The following is a 23051-nucleotide window of genomic DNA, read 5'->3' as shown; positions in this document are numbered from 1 at the left end:
TCTTCTATCACGTTAAATCTCATGTCTGATTCACACACAGAAGTTTGAGGCTTTTATAAAAGATTATTTGTTTCCACAAACATCGAGGACAGAAATTATCTGATACCAAAGTCTCCATGTACAGTGTTTTATGGGGTTTATTTCTGGCCTTAGGCTTTCCTATATTACAGGAAAAACACGAGAAAAAGCAGATATTAAAATGTTTCAAAAGAAAATTGGCACCAACAATTCTTGGAAAAGGAAAAAAAAAATAAAAAAAAAATCAGTAGACACATTTTAGCTTTTAACACCCTAAACATTATTTTAAAAATAATTACCGTATTTTCCGACTTTTTAACCCCTGAAAATCATCTCAAAAGTTGGGAGCCGTCTTATACGCCGAGTACGGTGTGTGCAGGTAGCGGTCCTGGATGGTTCCCAGGGTCTGGAGGAGAGGAGACTCTCACGTGACCATGACGTCATCGAAGGTCCTTCACTCAATGCATCCTTAGGAATGGAGGCCGCCGCTTGCACCGCTGAGAGCCGGGGGCCGTCGTAGGGCAAGTATATCCCATATTTTTTATTTTTATTCTTTTTTTTACATGAATATGGATCCCAGGGCCTGAAGGAGAATCTCCTCTCCTCCAGACCATGGGAACCATCCAGATCGCACACGCCGTATAAGATGACTGGGCGTATAGGATGACCCCCATGTTATATGGCGAGAATATGCCAAACTCCATATTTTATTTGGAAAAGTTGGGGGTCGTCTTATACACCAGAAAATACGGTAACTCTTTTGGGCACCAGAACATAGATGTACACCGCAGGGATGGCACAGGTCTCCTGATATCTCGTCTCCCAATATTTCAATCTACATATACGGATTATAAGATCAAATTTGAGGGAAAAAAGTGTGTTTTATAATCCAAAAAAATATGGTACATCAGATAGTAGGCACAACACTTTATGAATGCTTCTTTTGCATTATTCAGAGTCAGGAACTTTCCGGTTACATGTGGCAGTACATAACTTTTGTTACAAGATACAATAATCCAGCAAACCATTATGGGAAGGCCTAACATCCCCTGTGGGGACCATACGGGCTGAGATGTGTCGCTTCGGCCCCTCAGAGCTACTCTCAGCTCCCTGTTGATCTGTGAGGACCTCACTGGCTGAGGTGCATCGGTAAGACTCCTCACTAGTGCTCTCATACAGTACATTCAATGAAGACCACACACTCCTTGCTGTGGCACTGCATCCGGTGTCCGCTTCCCACACTGACTGACTGCCAGCCGTAAAGTGAAATTACAGCAAAGCGGTGACGTCACCGCTCTGCTGTTAGGGCCGGCGCTCAGTCAGTGCAGGAAGTGACCGGTCACATGCGGTCTCGCGACCAATCACAAGACCGTGACGTCATCGCAGGTCCTTCACCGCCCAGCAGCTATAGGAACCGAGGCGGCAGCGTGCAGCAGAGAGGCCGTAAGACTGCGGGGGACATCGAGGGTGAGTATATCGCTATTTTTTATTTTAATTCTTTTATTTTTTACCAATTATATGGTGCCCAGTCCGTGGAGGAGAGTCTCCTCTCCTCCACCCTGGGTACCAACCGCACTTGATCTGCTTACTTCCCGCATTGTGTGCACAGCCCCGTGCGGGAAGTAAGCAGATCAATGAACTCCTATGGGTGCAGAATCGCCGCGATTCCGCAATTTTAATGAACATGCTGCATTTTTTTCTGGAATGCGATTCCGCTCAGGAAAAAAATGCAGCATGTGCACAAAAAATGCGGAATGCATTCTATTACATAGGATGCTTAATGATAGCGTTTTTTTCGCGGTTTTATAGCGAAAAAACGCGAAAAAAACGCGAAAAATATGCTACGTGTGCACACAGCCAGACTGTAGCTTCCTCTCTATAGACAATTGTTTGCTTAAATCCTATTTGTCTAAGATAAGAAATCTTCCCTAAATTAACCCCTTTTAATTAAACCTTTTCCTCACCCAGGACAAAGTTCCATAACATTTAGGCTGTGTGCACACGTAGCATATTTTTCGCGTTTTTTTCGCGTTTTTTCGCTATAAAAACGCTATAAAACCGCGAAAAAAACGCTAACATTAAGCATCCTATGTAATAGAATGCATTCCGCATTTTTTGTGCACATGCTGCATTTTTTTCCTGAGCGGAATCGCATTCCAGAAAAAAACGCAGCATGTTCATTAAAATTGCGGAATCGCGGCGATTCTGCACCCATAGGAGTGAATTGATCTGCTTACTTACCGCACGGGGCTGTTCACACCATGCGGGAAGCAAGCAGATCATGTGCGGTTGGTACCCAGGGTGGAGGAGAGGAGACTCTCCTCCACAGACTGGGCACCATATAATTGGTCAAAAAAAAAGAATTAAAATAAAAAATAGTCCTATACTCACCCTCTGATGTCCCCCGAAGTGTTCCCGCCTCTCCGGTGCATGATCTCTCTTCCGTTCCTATAGGTGGTGTGGTTCAGGACCTGTGATGACGTCACTGTCTTGTGATTGGTCGCGTGACCGCTCATGTGACTCACGCGACCAATCACAAGCCGCGACGTCATCGCAGGCCCTTCACCGCACACCAGCTATAGGAACGGACGCCGCTGAGGTCTGCAGGTGAGTATAACCATGTTTTTTATTTTTTTTATTATTTTTAAACATTCGATCTTTTACTATAGATGCTGCATAGGCTGCATCTATAGTAAAAAGTTGGTCACACTTGTCAAACACTATGTTTGACAAGTGTGACCAACCTGTCAGTCAGTTTTCAAAGCGATGCTACAGATCGCTTGGAAAACTCTAGCATTCTGCAAGCTAATTATGCTTGCAAAACGCTAGTTTTCTGCGGGTATATGCATGCTAATTCTGCATGCGATATACCCGCGGCAGGAGGCGCAGAATTGCCGCGGAAATTTCCGCGTCAATTCTGCAACGTGTGAACTTAGCCTTAAAGGGAAGGTGCCAAAAAAAATTTTTTTTTCAACAATTGAAAAAATGCATAGCATTATTGTTTTAATTAAAAAAAATATTTGTTTTTAATTAAGTAAAATAAGAAAAATAATGTCAAAATGTTTGGTATTTCCATTTTAACACTAGGGGGGAGCAGCTGCTGAAATTTGTCATGAAAACCTAGTGTACAACTTGCCCACATTACGACAGCAGTAAATGTGGGTGGGGTCTGGTCACATGTGTGTGATGTCTCCTCTCTTCCCCTTCTGGGTGTTAGTAAAAAGATAAGTGAGGATGAGGTTTAGGATCACAGTGAGGAGCCATTTTGTTGGTGACTGCAAAGTGATGCTGACAAGTAGACTGTCACCGGTGACAGCTGGCAGCACCGATTCTATTAATTGGTGCTGCTCGCTTTATCATAAGCTGGGGTCAGGTACATGGAGTATCTCACATGTTGCGATTAGATATGCTTAGAGTAACACATGCCAAGATTAGATACAGGGCTAAGGCTAAATTCAGCGTTTCGTACACAACCGCAAACGCATGCAAACGCATAACGCTGCATTTTTTATCCACATGAACTTAAGCATGATGGATAAAAAAACACAACGTTTGCACACGTTTTTGCATGCGTTCGCGTTGTTTATGCGCATGCGTTTGTAATGAAAAAAAATTTTCAAGGAGAATTTCCTTGACACAAGCCACGCCCAATGGGCGTGGCTCATGGGATTTCTGTATATAGACCCTTGTCCAAACGCAAGCAACGCATGTCCTTGCGTTCTCATAGACTGTAATGTGTTTTTTGACGCACTCCTTCTGCAAGCGTCCGCATGCGTATGACGGCGGAAATTTGACACCAAAAAATTCTAACATGGTGTTTCAGCCGCGCACCGCGAAAATACGCATGCACAAGCAAACACGGGCGAATGCATGCACCCGAGTGTACAATGTAAACCCCTTAAGCCCCGAGGGTGGTTTGCACGTTAATGACCGGGCCAATTTTTACAATTCTGACCACTGTCCCTTTATGAGGCTATAACTCTGGAACGCTTTGACGGATCTTGGCGATTCTGACATTGTTTTCTCGTGACATATTGTACTTCATGTTAGTGGTAAAATTTATTCTATATAACTTGCGTTTATTTGTGAAAAAAACGGAAATTTGGCGAAAATTTAGAAAATTTTGCAATTTTCCAACTTTGAATTTTTATGCCCTTAAATCACAGACATATGTCACACAAAATACTTAATAAGTAACATTTCCCACATGTCTACTTTACATCAGCACAATTTTGGAACCAAAATTTTTTTTGTTAGGGAGTTATAAGGGTTAAAATTTGACCAGAAATTTCTCATTTTTACAACACCATTTTTTTTTAGGGACCACATCTCATTTGAAGTCATTTTGAGGGGTCTATATGATAGAAAATACCCAAGTGTGACACCATTCTAAAAACTGCACCCCTCAAGGTGCTCAAAACCACATTCAAGAAGTTTATTAACCCTTCAGGTGTTTCACATGAATTTTTGGAATGTTTAAATAAAAATGAACATTTAACTTTTTTTCACACAAAATTTATTTCAGCTCCAATTTGTTTTATTTTACCAAGGGTAACAGGAGAAAATGGACCCCAAAAGTTGTTGTACAATTTGTCCTGAGTACGCTGATACCCCATATGTGGGTGTAAACCACTGTTTGGGCGCATGACAGAGCTCGGAAGGAAAGGAGCGCCATTTGACTTTTCAATGCAAAATTGACTGGAATTGAGATGGGACGCCATGTTGCGTTTGGAGAGCCCCTGTTGTGCCTAAACACTGAAACCCCCTACAAGTGACACCATTTTGGAAAGTAGACCCCCTAAGGAACTTAACTAGATGTGTGGTGAGCACTTTGACCCACCAAGTGCTTCACAGAAGTTTATAATGCAGAGCCGTAAAAATAAAAAATCATATTTTTTCACAAAAATGATCTTTTCGCCCCCAATTTTTTATTTTCCCAAGGGTAAGAGAAGAAATTGGACCCCCAAAAATGTTGTGCAATTTGTCCTAAGTACGCTGATACCCCATATGTGGGTGTAAACCATTGTTTGGGCGCATGGCAGAGCTTGGAAGGGAAGGAGCGCCATTTGACTTTTCAATGCAAAATTGACTGGAATTGAGATGGGACGCCATGTTGTGTTTGGAGAGCCCCTGATGTGCCTAAACATTGAAACCCCCCACAAGTGACACCATTTTGGAAAGTAGATCCCCTAAGGAACTTATCTAGATGTGTTTTGAGAGCTTTGAACCCCCAAGTGTTTCACTACAGATTATAACGCAGAGCCGTGAAAATAATTTTTTTTTTTTTCTCAAAAATGATTTTTTAGCCCCCAGCTTTGTATTTTTACAAGGGTAACAGAATAAATTGGACCCCAAAATTTGTTTTCCAATTTGTCCTGAGTACGCTGATACTCCATATGTGGGGGGGAACCACTGTTTGGGTGCATGACAGAGCTCGGAAGGGAAGGAGCGCCATTTGGAATGCAGCCTTAAATGGATTGGTCTGCAGGCATCACGTTGCATTTGCAGAGCCCCTGATGTACCCAAACAGTACAAACCCCCCACAAGTGACCCCATATTGGAAACTAGACCTCCCAAGGAACTTATCTAGATGTGTTGTGAGAACTTTGAACCCCCAAGTGTTTCACTACAGTTCATAACGCAGAGCCGTGAAAATAAAATCTTTTTTTTCCCCACAAAAATGATTTTTAGCCCCCCAAATTTTTTTTTTCCCAAGGATAACAAGAGAACTTGGACCCCAGAAGTTGTTGTTCAATTTGTCCCGAGTACGCTGATAACCCATATGTTGGGGTAAACACCTTTTTGGGCGCACGGGAGAGCTCGGAAGGGAAGGAGCACTGTTTTACTTTTTCAACGCAGAATTGGCTGGAATTGAGATAGGATGCCATGTCGCGTTTGGAGAGCCCCTGATGTGCCTGGACAGTGGAAACTCCTCAATTCTACCTGAAACCCTAACCCAAACACACCCCTAACCCTAATCCCAACGGTAACCCTAACCACACCCCTAGCCCTGACACACCCATAATTCTAATCCCAACCCTAATCCAAACCGTAAATGTAATCCAAACCCTAACCCTAACTTTAGCCCCAACCCTAACTTTAGCCCCAACCCTATCCCTAACTTTACCTCCAACCCTAGCCCTAACCCTACCCCTACCCCTAAACATGACTGAAATACGTGGCACTGAAATACGTGGCACTGAAATACGTGGTACTTAAATACGTGGCACTGAAACACGTGATACGTGGCACTGAAATACGTGGCACTGAAATACGTGGCACTGAAATACGTGGTACTGAAATACGTGGTACTTAAATACGTGGCACTGAAATATGTGGCACTGAAATACGTTATACGTGGCACTGAAATACGTGATACGTGGCACTTAAATACGTGACACTGAAACACGTGGCACTGAAATACGTGATACGTGGCACTTAAATACGTGGCATTGAAATACGTGGCACTGAAAGACGTGGCACTGAAATACGTGGCACTATGACTGTCAGAAAATGTTCATTAAACGGTTAGGGGTGAGGTTAGGGGTAGAGTTAGGGTTAGGGTTTGGATCGCTTTATCACCTTGATGGTGGTGGGTGGCTTTTCAGTGTGTTTTCTGTTTTTTTTCGATAAAAACGCATGCGTTTTTAACGCAAACGCATGTGCTTAAAAACGCAAGAAAATACTGCAGGTTGTATTTCTGAAAATGAACGCATGCAGAAAAAAAATGCATGCGTTTGAAAACGCGACCAAACGCGTACAAAAAAACGCATGCGTTTTCAATGTTAAATATAGGGAAAAAACGCATGCTTTTTTTGTGCAAAAAACGCTGCAGACAAAAACGCAAGTGTGAAACCAGCGACGCTTTTTACAGCAAAAAAGTTTTTGCGTCTCCACATTTCACATTTTGAGAGCTATAATTTTTCACATTTTGCTCCACAGAGTCATGTGAGGTCTTGTTTTTTGCGGGACGAGTTGACGTTTTTATTGGTAACATTTTCGGACACGTGACCGTTTTTGATCACTTTTTATTCCGATTTTTGTGAGGCAGAATGACCAAAAACCTGCTATTCATGAATTTCTTTTGGGAGAGGCGTTTATACCATTCCACGTTAGGTAAAATTGATAAAGCAGTTTTATTCTTTAGGTCAGTACGATTACAGTGATACCCCATTTATATCATTTTTTTATGTTTTGGCACTTTTATACGATAAAAACTATTTTATAGAAAAAATAATTATTTTGGTATCGCTTTATTCTCAGAACTATAACTTTTTTATTTTTTTGCTGATGATGCTGTATGGTGGCTTGTTTTTTGCGGGACAAGATGACGTTTTCAGCGGTACCATGATTATTTATATCCGTCTTTTTGATCGCGTGTTATTCCACTTTTTGTTCGGCGGTATGGTAATAAAGCGTTGTTTTTTGCCTCGTTTTTTTTTTTTTCTTACGGTGTTTACTGAAGGGGTTACCTAGTGGGGCAGTTTTATAGGTTGGGTCGTTACGGATGCGGCGATACTAAATATGTGTACTTTTATTGTTTTGTTTTTTTTATTTAGATAAAGAAATGTATTTATGATAATAATATATATATTTTTTTTTATTATTTATTTAGGATTTTTTTTTTTTTTTTTTTTTTTTTACACATGTGGAAAATTTTTTTTTTAACTTTTTTACTTTGTCCCAGGGGGGGACATCACAGATCGATGATCTGAGAGTGTGCACAGCACTCTGTCAGATCACCGATCTCACTTACATCGGTGCAGGCTTACCAGCGTCTGCTCTGAGCAGGCGCTCGGTAAGCCACCTTTCTCCCTGCAGGACCTGGATGCCGCGGCCATCTTGGATCCGGGACCTGCAGCGACGAAGGAGGTAGGAGACCCTCGCAGCAACGCGATCACATCGCGTTGCTCCGGGGGTCTCAGGGAAGCCCACAGGGAGCCCCCTCCCTGCGCGATGCTTCCCTATACCGCCGGTACACTGCGATCATGTTTAATCGCGGTGTGCCGGGGGTTAATGTGCCGGGGGCGGTCCGTGACCGCTCCTGGCACATAGTGCCGGATGTCAGCTGCGATAGGCAGCTGACACCCGGCCGCGCTCCCCCCGTGAGCGCGGCCGATCGCGTATGACGTACTATCCCGTCACTGGGAATTAAGTCCCAGGTCACCTTGACGGGATAGTACGTCAGATGGGATTAAGGGGTTAAAGATAGGAAATCAAGACGTATGCGGATGTATGTGTCAGAAATGCTGCAGACACAATCGCAAATGTGAAACCAGCCTAAGTGTAGTGCATTACATGATGGGATTAGATATTGAGCTCAGTGGAGTGAATCACACAGGATGGGATGTGTGACCCTGCTCGATCTATTTCTTTGGCAGCAGTGGTGTAATGTTTGACCCCGCTCCATCCTATACATTACTACTCCCATAGAAGTAGACCGACCGGGGTCACACATTACACCACTGCTCCTACAGAAGTGGATGGAGCGGGGTCACACATTATACCACTGCTCCAGGGCCGGTTTTAGGCAAAGTGGGGCCCTAGGCAAAGTTTAAAATGGGGCCCCAAATGCTAACATATTGCACATCACACAAAAGCATTTTGGTTGTATTTACATGCGCTGATCTCAGGCCGCTAAATGAGTGTGATCGACAATACTGAAGTTGTTCAACACTTGTTTCCTGGCCTCTTTCCACCAGCTGAGGAATAATGATGGGACAGAACGATCACTAATAGATCACTAACAGATTACCATACAGTATCATGTTATCAGCAGCACATCTACAGTTTACACCGGCGATGTCCTGCTGAGAACAATGATTTCTGTTTCGGCATAAACAATCCAATCACTGAATTGATTAATGAATATGCAGCATTTTGCTTGTTTAGTAAAATACACCCCATAGTCCTCCATATATTATAATGTGCACCACAGTCCTCCATATACTATAATACACTCCCTATAGTCCTCCATATATTAAAATCCAATGCTCAGCCCTCCATAAAGCATAATACACTCCTCACAGTGCTCCATATAGTATAATGCACCGCCATAGTCATCCATGTACAGTCATGGCCAAAAGTATTCACACCCCTGCAATTCTGTCAGATAATACTCAGTTTCTTCCTGAAAATGATTGCAAACACAAATTCTTTGGTATTATTATCTTTTTTAATTTGTCTTAAATGAAAAAACACAAAAGAGAATGAAGCAAAAAGCAAAACATTGATCATTTCGCACAAAACTCCAAAAATGGGCCAGACAAAAGTATTGGCACCCTCAGCCTAATACTTGGTTGCACAACCTTTAGCCAAAATAACTGCAACCAACCGCTTCCGGTAACCATCAATGAGTTTCCTACAATGCTCTGCTGGAATTTTAGACCATTCTTCTTTGGAAAACTGCTCCAGGTCACTGATATTTGAAGGGTGCCTTCTCCAAACTGCCATTTTTAGATCTCTCAACAGGTGTTCTATGGGATTCAGGTCTGGACTCATTGCTGGCCACCTTAGAAGTCTCCAGTGCTGTCTCTCAAACCATTTTCTAGTGCTTTTTGAAGTGTGTTTTCGGTCATTGTCCTGCTGGAAGACCTATGACGACCAGAGAACATTCTTCCAAAACGTTTTAGGCTTTTTCAGGTAAGTTTTGGCAAACTCCAGCCTGGCTTTTTTATTTCTCGGTGTAAGAAGAGGGGTCTTCCTGTGTCTCCTACCATACAGTCCTTTTCATTCAGATGCCGACGGATAGTACGGGTTGACACTGTTGTACCCTCGGACTGCAGGGCAGCTTGAACTTGTTTGGATGTTAGTCGAGGTTCTTTATCCAACATCCGCACAATCTTGTGTTGAAATCTCTTGTCAATTTTTCTTTTCCGTCCACATCTAGGGAGGTTAGCCACAGTGCCATGGGCTTTAAACTTCTTGATGACACTGCGCACGGTAGACACAGGAACATTCAGGTCTTTGGAGATGGACTTGTAGCCTTGAGATTGCTCATGCTTCCTCACAATTTGGTTTCTCAAGTCCTCAGACAGTTCTTTGGTCTTCTTTCTTTTCTCCATGCTCAATGTGGTACACACAAGGGCACAGGACAGAGGTTGAGTCAACTTTAATCCATGTCAACTGGCTTCAAGTGTGATTTAGTTATTGCCGACACCTGTTAGGTGCCACAGGTAAGTTACAGGTGCTGTTAATTACACACATTAGAGAAGCATCCCATGATTTTTCGAACAGTGCCAATACTTTTGTCCACCCCCTTTTTAACACGTGAGGAGCGGATAGAAATTGTGTTGATCTCTGGTGAACGCAGTAACCGGGTCATTGCAGCAGATTTCAATGCAAGACACCCTACGCAAGAAAACTGTCACCATTCCCATGTTATTTAGGTGTATCCATATAATTGGCCCACCCAAAAAAGTTTGCCTCATCACTGAACATAATGTTCTGTGTAAACTGAGGGTCCTGTTCCAATTATTGTTTTGACCATTCTGAAAATTCAGCGCGCCGGTCTGGCTCATCCTCGTTGAGATGCTGCAGCAGCTGTATTTTACATGGGTTCCATTTGTGAGTAGCTAACATCCGCCAAAGGGATGTTCGACTGATGGCAGATCTGCGTTCAGCAGACATCAACACAATTTTTATCCGCTACTCATGTGCTAACCTCTGCGACATGTCAATGGCTGTAAACAAAGAGAAACTTGTAAATAACTCATGAAAGAATAAAGTTACATTTAAACCAAGCACACCATTGTTTTTCTTGTGAAATTCTCAATAAGTTTGATGTCACATGGCCCTCTTCCCATTGGAAAAAATAAAGTTTGATCCAAAATGGCCAACTTCAAAATAGCCGCCATCGTCACGACCCATCTTGAAAAGTTTCCCCTCCCATATACTAATGTGCAACAAACAGGAAGTTGATATCACCAACCATTCCCATTTTATTTAGGTGTATTCATATACTTGGCCCACCCTGTATAATGCTATAGACAAGCCCCCGATCGAACCTAAAAGATAAGAAAAATAAGTTTTATTATACTCACCTGTGGGGCGATCCAGCATAATGGTTGTCGCAGGTCCGGCGCCTCCCATCTTCTTATGATTGCCGCCCTCCTGCTTGCTTCATGGCTCCTCGGCACTGTGCTCCTGCACAGGCATACTTCAGGAAAGTACTGCAGTGAACAGGTGGCGGGAAAAGTCAGAGAGTCCCAGATAAGTACGCCTGCGCAGGAGCGTCTTGCCGATGAGTCTGTGAAGCAAGCAGGAGGGCAGCATCGCAAGAAAATGGGAGGTGCCGCATCTGGACTTGCGACACCAATCGGACCGGACCACACCCCCCCCCCCCCCCAGGGTGAGTCTAATAAAACTTATTTTTCTAACCTTTCAGGAGAGAGCAGGGGCTTATAGAATGCTATAGATAAGCCCTGAAAGGCGGTGGCCGTATCTTTTATCGCCAAACCTGGTGACAGGTTCGCTTTAAATCAGAGAGTCATGTCACACAAAATAGTTCATAAGTAACGTTTTCCACATGTCTATTTTACATCATCATCAATTTTTTAAACAATCTTTCCATTTCTCATCTTACCATAAAATTATACAAAATTTATACAAAAAATTTTCTCCTATGCCTCATTGGGGGACACAGGACCATGGGTGTTATGCTGCTGCCACTAGGAGGACACTAAGCAAATACAGAAAGAATAGCTCCTCCCCTGCAGTATACACCCTCCTGCTGGCTCTAAGTGAACCAGTTTTTACTTAGTGTCTGTAGGAGGCACTTGGGTCTGCTTTCAGACCCCACGGTTTATATTTTGGCTTTTTACTTTTTATTCTATTTTTTCCTTTATCGGAGCGAATGGGGGTGACGGATCCTTTCTAGGTTCCGATCTCTCCCGAATCATCAACAGGTGGGTACGTGGAGCGTTCGTCCCGTATCCCTTCCTGCAACGTTGGATGCCAGCCCTAAGCTCACCTTACGGGCGACGGTTCCTTCGCGTTCCGATCTCCCCCCTCCATAGCAGGTGACCACATGGAGTAGCCCTTCATCTACTTCTCCTGGAGCCAGGGGCATAGCCGGACATAATATGTATGGCATCCGTGCAGCCCCCCCACTGTATCACCAATGATATAGCGGATGACACAAGGCGGCAGAAACTCTCCAACCCCTCCCTGACTATGGCGACGGTGGATTGATCACCGGCCCACCGCATCTACCGTGAGTACACCACGGGGGCCGAGGCGCTGGGGGGTCCTGGGCCCCGGGGTATGGGAGGTCCGCACCTAAAAGCCTGGGTCCGTGGGTGGTCTGCAGTGCGGTAATTCAATGAAGGAGTGTGGCTTAAGGATGGCGCTAATAGCAGTCGCGGCGCTGCAGGCCGCAACCGCAGGTTTAAAATTTAGCCCCCGGCTTTTCTCATTCATACAGGCCGGAGTTTTGGCCACGTCCACTGGCAGTTACTCCGCACACTCTTTCTGGTGCTTCTCGTTCCCTGAGAAGCACTCTCACTTCCTGATCTCGGCGGCCATTTTGGGACACCCACAGGGCTGATGCTGAAGCGCTGCTACAGCCTTTTGAATCACAGCCTTCAGGACTAGCGATTTCTGGGCATACACTGCGGACCTCCCCTGGGGACTCAAGACACAGGACCCGGGAAAGCTGCAGAAACATAGCTTACCCTTCCCCTGCTAGTAAGCGCTCTCCTCAAGCCTATGCTATGTCTCAATCAAAGCCTCACAAAACGTCTGGGAAAACCCACACTGTGTTCTTCGCTGCATGTACCTCTTGTAAGGTGTCATTACCCCGGGGTCACAATACTGCATTGTTCACAGCTTGTGCACCGGTGACTGCTCAGGGACCACCTGTTACTGATACCAAACCCAGTGAGCCTAGTCCCCCTGAGTGGGCTACCTCCCTTACCCGGTCTATGGCATCCCTGGCAAAAGAGTTAGATTCATTCCGAGACCCTTCCTCTAACCAGGGCACTATTTCGGACGACGCTTCCGATCATCAGAACCCCTCGTACTCCAGGGGTTGTACCTTGCCAAGGAGCTCTCGCTCTTCCAGGAAAAGGACTCATGCCATATCCCCAGACCATCACCGAGATTTGGGTTCTGAGAGCTCCATTTCTCGCTCCCCTTCCATTGGGGCTAGTAGAGAACCTGTTTCAGAGGACAATTCTGACACGTCCCTACATCAGGAATTTCATCACGATCAGGAGACTCAACTCTCTGATTGAGTCAGTGAATAAGGCTTTGAAGCTTGATGAGGAACCTTTATCTAAAACGGATCATGCCGTGTCCTTTAAGAGGACCAAGCGAGCTCATAGAGTGTTTGCCACTCATCCCGAATTTAAGGAAATCGTTGAATCTCACCGGATCCGTCCAGATAAACGATTCACAGGTCAGAAGACCATGGAGTCAAAATATCCCTTTGCCCAGGATCTAAGAAAAGATCGGTCGCAGTCTCCCCCGGTAGATCCTCCGGTATCGCGCATGGCTCTGTTTTATCCTGTTCGGAGGGCGCCTCGATTAAAAACCCGTGCTAGGAAGACGTGTGCACTACAATCTAGTGGTGCCTGGGTAGGTTCCCAAACCGTAGTGATAAGTAAAATATAACCCGGCACTCAACTTAGCGATGAAATACACTGTGTTCCAAATTATTATGCACAAAGCGTTTAGGAGTGATAGGGTTAGAATTTTTTTGTTTGTCATTTAAACTCATTGATGGTGATGTGTGTCAGGGCTCTTTATATCACTGAAAGCAATTGCAGATACCTGTGCAAATTAGTTTGGCAGGTGTGTCCAAATAAAGGCAAGACTACTTAAGAAGGCTGTTCCACATTATTAAGCAGCCTACATTTTTGGCCAAAATGGGAAAGAAAAAGGATGTGTTGGCTGCTGAAAAGCAACAAATTGTGGAGTGTTTAGGTCAAGGCATGACTACAATCAACATTGCCAAGACACTTCATCGTGATCATCGCACAATCAAGAAGTATGTAGCGGATTCCCAGCACACAAGTGTGCGTGCTGATAAGGAAAAATTGAGGACTCTTTCCAACAGGCAATTGCGTAAGGTTAAAAGAGCAGCTGCAAAAATGCCTTGTCATAGCAGCAGACAAGTTTTTGAAGCTGCTGGTGCCTCCAACGTCCCCAGAACAACAAGATGCAGGGTCCTTCAGAGGTGCGCGTAAGCCATCCTGTCGACCACCTCTATCCACTGCACACAAGCAGAAACAGCTCCAGTGGGCCAAACGATACATGAAGACTGACTTCCAAACTGTTTTGTTCACCGATGAGTGCCGTGCAATGCTCGATGGTCCAGATGGATGGAGTGGAGGATGGCTGGTTGATGGACACCCCATGAAAACACGGCTAAGGCGCCAACAAGGAGGAGGTGGAGTAATGTTTTGGGCTGGAATCATGGGGAGAGAGATTGTCGGCCCCTTTATGATCCCTGAAGGGGTAAAGATGAACTCCATAATCTATGTGGAGTTTCTAAAACAAACACTTCCTGCCATGGTTCAAGAGGAAGAACCGTGCTTTCCGCAGCAAGATCATTTTCATGCATGATAATGCACCATCTCATGCTGCAAAAACACATCTGCATCTCTGGCTGCTATGGGCATAAAAGAGGACAAACTTATGGTGTGGCCACCATCTTCCCCTGGCCTCAACCCCATTGAGAACCTCTGGAGCATCATCAAAAGGAGTGTCTATGATGGCGGGAGGCAGTTCACATCTAAGCAACAGCTCTGGGAGGGGATTCTGTCCACATGCAAAACAATTGAAGCAGAAACCATCCAAAAACTGACAAATTCAATGGACGAGAGAGTTCAGAAGCTTCTTTCGAACAAGGGGTCCTATGTGCAAATGTAACATCACCTAGAATAAAGTTTTCACTTGAAAACTGTTTGATTTCATTTTGTAATAAGCTGATAATGCTTATAACTTCACAATTGACCATTTTTTGTTCAAAATAAAATAAAAAAGGTTGAAAACTCTGCTGTGCATAATAATTTGGAACATGCATTTTGAGTGTTTATTTTTTTTTTTTTTAAAGATACTGTTTTTATAGGCAGTTTGTTCCAAAACATTGCAATTATACTAGAATAGTAGATGACTGGAAAATAACAATGACTGCAATTCAGACAGGTAATTTAGAGAAAATATGAGGAAATATTATTTGCATAATAATTTGGAACACAGTGTATCGTAGTAGATTTATTGATCCCAATATATAATAAGACATTTCGGTCCCAAGCCGGGACCTTCATCAATCACGTATAGAGGGATATATAATGGTGAGAGACGGCTGTGTAAGCCACTAGTTATAACGAAAGATATGAGGGAGAGATATCCAATAGAAGATGGGACATAGCCTGTGTCCCAAATGCTGCCGCATTATATATTGGGATCAATAAATCTACTACGATATTTCACCGCTAAGTTGAGTGTCGGGTTATATTTTACGTATCGATTAAAAACCCAACCGATTGTCAGATCGACAATATGGCGCGTTCAGCCTTTGAAGCCTCAGCAGCCGCACTCTTCCCATCTTTTGCCGCTACGTGGGTAGCTAAGGCTATGACCCACTGGGCTGAGGTCTTGTCTTTAGAGGTGCTGGATACCAATCTTCCCCCCGAGATAGCAGACCTCGCTACTCAGATAGCCAGAGCTGGAGATTTTGTAGTGACCGCGTCCCTGGATGCTGCTAACTGTGCTTCTCAAGCAGTAGCAAACGCCATCACCATCCCGGAGGTTCTTATGGCTCAGGGACTGGCATGTGGATTCTGCTTCCAAAAAGTCATTGACTTCTTATCCATATCAGAGCGGACACCTTTTTGGCGAAAAGCTTGACCAATTAATTTCCGATGCCACTGGAAGGAAGACTAAATTTCTTCCACAACAGAGACCCTTTCGGCCCTTTGGGAACCAGCAGCAGGCTCGGTCCCGATTTTTTCGTTCCAACTCAAATTGGTCCTCTACTTCCACATCTTCCGGACCCGGCCGGGCACAACGTAGGGATAGAGGTCCCCAGACCTCTTACAAACTTCATGGAGAGGCAGGCCTAGGCAGTCAGGATCCAGGGGGTCCAGACCGGGCAGGTCTCCCACACAATGACTCCCTGTGGTATCCGGAGGACACCCTCAAAGTAGGCGGCCGCCTGCTTTCCTTCAGTGATGCGTGGCTCTCGGTCGTTCACGACGAATGGGTCCGCGACCTAGTGTCCTCTGGATACAAGATAGAATTCTCCTCTCTTCCACCAAATCGTTTTTTCCTGTCTTCTCCTCCCAGGGCAAAAGCATTAGAGTTCTTCCAAGCTATAAGCTCTCTGAGAAAAGAAGGAGTTATTATTCTGGTCCCTCAAAGCGAAAGGTTTCAAGGTTTTTATTCAAACCTCTTCATTGTTCCAAAGAAGGACGGTACAGTACGGCCCATACTGGACCTAAAACTGCTAAACAAGTTCGTCAGGATCTGACGGTTCCAGATGGAATTGCTTCGTTCTGTAATCGCCTCCATGGAAAAAGGCAAGTTCCTGGCATCTATAGACACCCAGGACGCGTACCTCCACATTCCTATTTTAACTTCTCACCAAACGTTTCTTCACTTCGCAGTTCAGTAAGATCACTTTCAATTCATTGCTCTGCCCTTCGGCCTCGCCACCGCTCCCAGGGTATTCATCAAGGTCATGGCGGCCGCCGTGGCCATCCTTCACACCCGAGGCGTGGTGGTGCTACCGTATCTAGACGATATCCTCATCAAAGGCCCCTCTTTCTGCACCTGCAAGGAGGCCGTGAACATCACAATAGATAAACTTCCAAAAATCTTCCCCAGTACCGGCTCAGCGAATTTTCTTTCTAGGAATGATACTCGAGTCATCCCGGGGGTTGGTTCTTCTTCCCCTAGAAAATATCTCAGTCTTACAGCGAGAAGCTCAGAAGCTCTCTCAGCCTTGCACTCACTCTCTGCGCCTCAGTATGAGAGTGCTCAGCAGGATGGTAGCAGCTATTTAGGTGGTTCCATTTGCTCAATTACACCTCCGCCCCCTACAGCATGCCCTCCTGGCTGTTTGGGACAGGAACCCGTTCTCCCTCGATCGTCGGTTCCTCCTTCCCCAGCAAGTCAGACAGTCTCTCAGATGGTGGACATTGAAATCCTCCCTGAATCAAGGGATGTCCTTTCTTCCAGTACATTGGTTAGTTCTGACAACAGATGCCAGTCCTCTAGGCTGGGGAGCGGTGTTCCTTCATCACACTGCTCAGGGCCGCTGGTCCACCCAGGAATCACGCCTTCCGATCAACATCTTGGAAATTCGGGCAATCAGGTTGGCGCTTCTCCAATTCCATCCCTTCCTGGCGGGTCACCCAATCAGGATTCAGTCCAACAACGCCACTGCAGTGGCATACATCAACCGCCAAGGGGGAACCCACAGAAAGACAGCCATGACCGAGGCAGGCTACATCCTCCGATAGGCCGAGGAAAACCACTCAATGATTTCTGCGGTTCACATCCTGGAAGTGGACAATTGGGAGGCAGATTTCCTCAGTCGTCAAGGCCTCGACTCCAGGGAGTGGTCTCTCCATCCGGAGATCTTCCATCAGATCTGCTGTCGTTGGGGAATTCCGGATGTGGATCTGATGGCCTCACGGCTAAATTCCAAAGTTCCCGACTTCATAGCTCAGTCGCACAATCCGGCAGCCATCGGGGCAGATGCTCTCGTACTCCCGTGGCATAATTTTCGGCTTCCGTACATATTTTCCCCGCTTCCTTTACTGCCGGGAGTCATCAAGTAGATCAGAGCGGAGAGGGTACCAGTAATCCTGATTGCGCCAGATTGGCCCGTGGTAGGCGGAACTAGTTCAACTAGTCGCCAATGTTCCCTGGCGATTACCGAATTGCGCAGACCTGCTATCACAGGGCCCCATTTACCACCAAAACTCAGAGGCCCTGTGTTTGATGGCATGGCCGTTGAGTCCTGGGTTCTAACTCAGGCAGGTTTCTCCCTGGAAGTCATCTCTACCATGATCAGCGCTAGAAAGCCTACGTCTATGCGCATTTATTATCGCACTTGGAAAACCTTCTTTTCCTGGTGCAACGACCGGGGATGTTCTCCTCTTAAATTTTCCATCCCTGCCATCCTCGAATTTTTACAAACGGTTTGGACTTAGGTCTCGCCCTTATTTCTCCCAAGGGGCAGATTTCAGCCCTGTACGTTCTGTTCCAACGCAGGATTGTCAACAGATTACAAGTGAAGACGTTCATTCAGGGAGTCTCCCATAGGGTGCCACCCTATAGGATGCCATTGGAACCATGGGACCTTAATTTGGTCCTCGGAGTTTTGCAACAGGCTCCTTTCAAACCTCTACAGGAGGTTTCCCTGTCTTTTCTTTTATGGAATTTTGCTTTCCTAGTTGCGGTCACCTCTATTAGATGAGTCCCGAGCTGGCGGCTTTGTCTTCTCAAGTTCCGTTCCTGAATTTTCATCAGGATAAGGTGGTGTTGAGAACATCCCCGTCTTTTCTATCGAAAGTTGTCTCCTCTTTTCATCTCAATGAGGACATTGTTTTACCGTCACTCTGTCCGGCACCAGTACATCGCATCGAGAAGGCCCTACACACACTGGATTTAGTGAGAGCTCTTAGGAGATACGTCTCGCGGACAGCGTCTTTCCGCAGGTCAGATGCCCTATTTGTGCTCCCGGAAGGACCAAGGAAAGGGTTTCCCGCTTCCAAGGCGACAATAGCCAAATGGATTTGTATGGCTATTAAGGAGTCCTACCGAGTCAGAGGTCTTCCTGTCCCAGCAGGGATTAAGGCTCACTCCACTCGGTCAGTGGGTGCGTCTTGGGCCATCCGGCACCAAGCTTCGGCAGCACAAGTTTGCAAAGCTGCGAATTGGTCCAGCCTGCATACATGTACAAAACATTACCATATTCACTCTCAGGCCTCGGCAGATGCGACCGTCGGCAGACGAATTTCACAGACAGCAGTGCCGCATCTGTAACTTGTGGGTACAAGGAGCAATTGCAGTTGATTGTCTCCTACCCAGGGACTGCTTTAGGACGTCCCATGGTCCTGTGTCCCCCAAAGAGGCATAGGAGAAACAGGGATTTTTGTGTGCTCACCGTAAAATCCTTTTCTCCGAGCCAATCATTGGGGGACACAGCACCCACCCTGCTAGCCTATTGGCTTTGGTTTTTCTGTGTTGACTTGGTTTTGTGTTGTGAAATTGGATTCTGGGCTCCCCCGGTGGCCACTTGTGGAATTGAACTTGTGTGCATCATCCCCTCTGTTCACCTGCTCCTATCAGGATGTGGGAGTCGCTATATAACCTTGCTCCTCTGTCAGTTTCTTGCCGGTCAACAATGTAATCAGAAGCCTTCTGTGCTTGTTCCTGCTACTAGACAACTCCCAGCTAAGTTGGACTTTTGTCCTTGTGTGTTTTTGCATTTTGTTCCTGTTCACAGCTGCTGTTTCGTTACTGTGTCTGGAAAGCTCTTGTGATCGGAAATTGCCACTCTGGTGTTATGAGTTAATGCTAGAGTCTTAAAGGAATTTCTGGATGGTGTTTTGATAGGGTTTTCTGCTGACCATGAAAGTGTCCTTTCTGTCTTCCTGCTATCTAGAAAGCGGACCTCGATTTTGCTAAACCTATTTTCATACTACGTTTGTCATTTCATCTAAAATCACCGCCAATATATGTGGGGGCCTCTGTCTGCCTTTTGGGAAAATTTCTCTAGAGGTGAGCCAGGACTGTCTTTTCCTCTGCTAGGATTAGGTAGTTCTCCGGCTGGCGCTGGGCATCTAGGGTTAAAAAACGTAGGCATGCTACCCGGCCACTTCTAGTTGTGCGGCAGGTTTAGTTCATGGTCAGTATAGTTTCCATCTTCCAAGAGCTAGTTCTCATATATGCTGGGCTATGTTCTCTCGCCATTGAGAATCATGACAGTTTTGACATAGTTCATCCTTGTTAAATGTTAAGCTCCTACTGCTTTGTTACCGAACTGGTTCACTTAGAGCCAGCAGGAAAGTGTATACTGCAGGGGAGGAGCTATTCTTATTGTATTTGCTTAGTGTCCTCCTAGTGGCAGCAGTATAACACCCATGGTTCTGTGTCCCCCAATGATGGGCTCGGAGAAAAGGATTTTACGGTGAGTACACAAAAATCCCTGTTTATTTTTTAGGGACAACACATGTGAAGTGACTGAGGGGGCTATATGACAGAAAATACCCCAAACTGACAATTCTAAAAACTGCATCCCTCAAGATGTTCAAAACCACATTCAAGAAGTTTATTAACCCTTCAGGTGCTTCACAGGAATTAAAGGGAACCTGTCACCCCCAAAATCGAAGGTGAGCTAAGCCCACCGGCATCAGGGGCTTATCTACAGCATTCTGTAATGCTGTAGATAAGCCCCCGATGTATCCTGAAAGATGAGAAAAAGAGGTTAGATTATACTCACCTGGGGGGGCGGTCCGGTCCGATGGGCGTCGCGGTCCGGGCCTCCCATCTTCATAGGATGACGTCCTCTTCTTGTCTTCACGCTGCGGTGCAGGCGTACTTTGTCTGCCCTGTTGAGGCAGAGCAAAGTACTGCAGTGCGCAGGCGCCGGGTCTCTCTGACCTTTTCCGACGCCTGCGCACTGCAGTACTTTGCTCCGCCCTAAACAGGGCAGACAAAGTACGCCTGCGCCGGAGCGTGAAGACGAGAAGAGGACGTCATCCTATAAAGATGGGAGGCCTGGATCGGACCGCGACGCCCATCGGACCGGACCGCCCCCCCCCCAGGTGAGTATAATCTAACCTCTTTTTCTCATCTTTCAGGATACATCGGGGGCTTATCTACAGCATTACAGAATGCTGTAGATAAACCCCTGATGCCGGTAGGCTTAGCTCACCTTCGATTTTGGGGGTGACAGGTTCCCTTTAATAGAATGTGGAAGAAAAACTAAACATTTAACTTTTTCCCTCAAAAATGTTACTTTAGCGCCAAATTTTTCATTTTCACAAAGGTAACAGGAGAAAATGTACCATTGTTGGGCAATTTCTCCTGAGTATGCAGATACCCCATATGTGGTGGAAAACTACTGTTTGGGTGCATGGGAGGGCGCCGAAAGGAAGGAGCACCGTGTGAGTTTTAGAATGTTAAATTGCATGGAATCGATGGCCGACACCATGTCACGTTTGGAGAGCCCCTGATGTGCCTAACAGTAGAAACCCACGAAAATTACTCCATTTTGGAAACTAGACCCCTTAAGGACTTTATCTAGATGTGTTGTGAGTAGTGTTGAGCGATACCGTCCGATACTTGAAAGTATCGGTATCGGAAAGTATCGGCCGATACCGGCAAAGTATCGGATCCAATCCGATACCGATACCCGATACCAATACAAGTCAATGGGACTCAAGTATCGGACGGTATTCCTGATGGTTCCCAGGGTCTGAAGGAGAGGAAACTCTCCTTCAGGCCCTGGGAACCATATTAATGTGTAAAATAAAGAATTAAAATAAAAAATATTGCTATACTCACCTCTCCGAGGGAACCGGCAGCGTTGTTTGCTTAAAATTCGCGCTTTTCTTTCCTTAAGTGAAGTCCCGGCTTGTGATTGGTTGCGTGTCGCCCATGTGACCGCAACGCAACCAATCACAGCAAGCCGTGACGTAATTTCAGGTCATTCAGTATTTTAAAATTACGCTCCGGCTTTGTGATTGGTTGCGTCGCAGTCACATGGGCGACGCAACCAATCACAGCAAGCCGTGACGTAATTTCAGGTCCTTAAGGATTTTAAAATTACGTCCCGGCTTTGTCATTGGATGCGTCGCAGTCACATGGGCGACGCAACCAATCACAAGCCGTGACGTCACGGGAGGCTGGACACGCGCGCATTTTAAAATGCGCGCGAGTCCAGCCTCCCGTGACGTCCCGGCTTGTGATTGGTTGCGTCGCTGTCAACCAATCACAAGCCGGGAAGCCATTTTAAAATGCGCGCGTGTCCAGCCTCCCGGCTTGTGATTGGTTGACAGCGACGCAACCAATCACAAGCCGGGACGTCACAAGAGGCTGGACACGCGCGCATTTTAAAATGCGCGCGTGTCCAGCCTCCCGTGACGTCACGGCTTGTGATTGGTTGCGTCGTCCATGTGACTGCGACGCAACCAATCACAAAGCCGGGACGTAATTTTAAAATACTGAATGACCTGAAATTACGTCACGGCTTGCTGTGATTGGTTGCGTCGCCCATGTGACTGCGACGCAACCAATCACATAGCCGGAGCGTAATTTTAAAATACTGAATGACCTGAAATTACGTCACGGCTTGCTGTGATTGGTTGCGTTGCGGTCACATGGGCGGCACACAACCAATCACAAGCCGGGACTTCACGTAAGGAAAGAAAAGCGTGAATTTTAAACAAAGAACGCTGCCGCTTCCCTCGGTAAGGTGCAGGCTGCGTCGGAGAGGTGAGTATAGCAATATTTTTTATTTTAATTCTCTCTTTTACACATTTTTACATTAATGTTGTTTCGATACCGATACCACAAAAGTATCGGATCTCGGTATCGGAATTCCGATAGCCGCAAGTATCGGCCGATACTCGATACTTGCGGTATCGGAATGCTCAACACTAGTCGTGAGCACCTTGAACCCTCAGGCGATTCACAGAATTTTTGAATTTTCACAGCTCAACATTATAAAACACATTTTTCCAACAAAAATCTCATTTTAGCTCCAATTTTTAATTTTTACAAGAGTAGCAGAAGAAAATGTATGCCAACATTTGTTGGGCAAATTTTCCAAAATATGCAGGTACCCCATACTTGGAAAACGACTGCTTGGGTGCATGGCAGGGCTGGAAAAGGAATGAGTACTATTTTGGCTGGAATAGGTTGCGGATACCATGTCACATTTGAAGAGCCCCTTGTCACGATAATGTAAAAATGTCATATTGTGAGTTTAGTCCAGAAGGTTCCATGGAAGACACGCTGTGCGCCATTCCGACCCCCCCTCTGCTCGCTCTGCCTGCTGCGCGCGCGCG

General features: G+C 45.6%; 1 protein-coding gene across 1 annotated transcript in view; it reads right to left on the bottom strand.

Moving 5' to 3' along the window:
- LOC143765019 (uncharacterized) overlaps window positions 1-23051 on the bottom strand; it is a 76586-nt gene that overhangs the window by 33173 nt on the left and 20362 nt on the right. The gene's annotated exons all lie outside the window — the stretch shown is intronic.

The sequence above is a fragment of the Ranitomeya variabilis genome, chromosome 4 (assembly GCF_051348905.1).
Source record: "Ranitomeya variabilis isolate aRanVar5 chromosome 4, aRanVar5.hap1, whole genome shotgun sequence".
NCBI lineage: Eukaryota > Metazoa > Chordata > Amphibia > Anura > Dendrobatidae > Ranitomeya > Ranitomeya variabilis.
The sequence above is the reverse complement of the archived record's forward strand: the minus strand, read 5'-3'. Positions and strand labels throughout refer to the sequence as shown.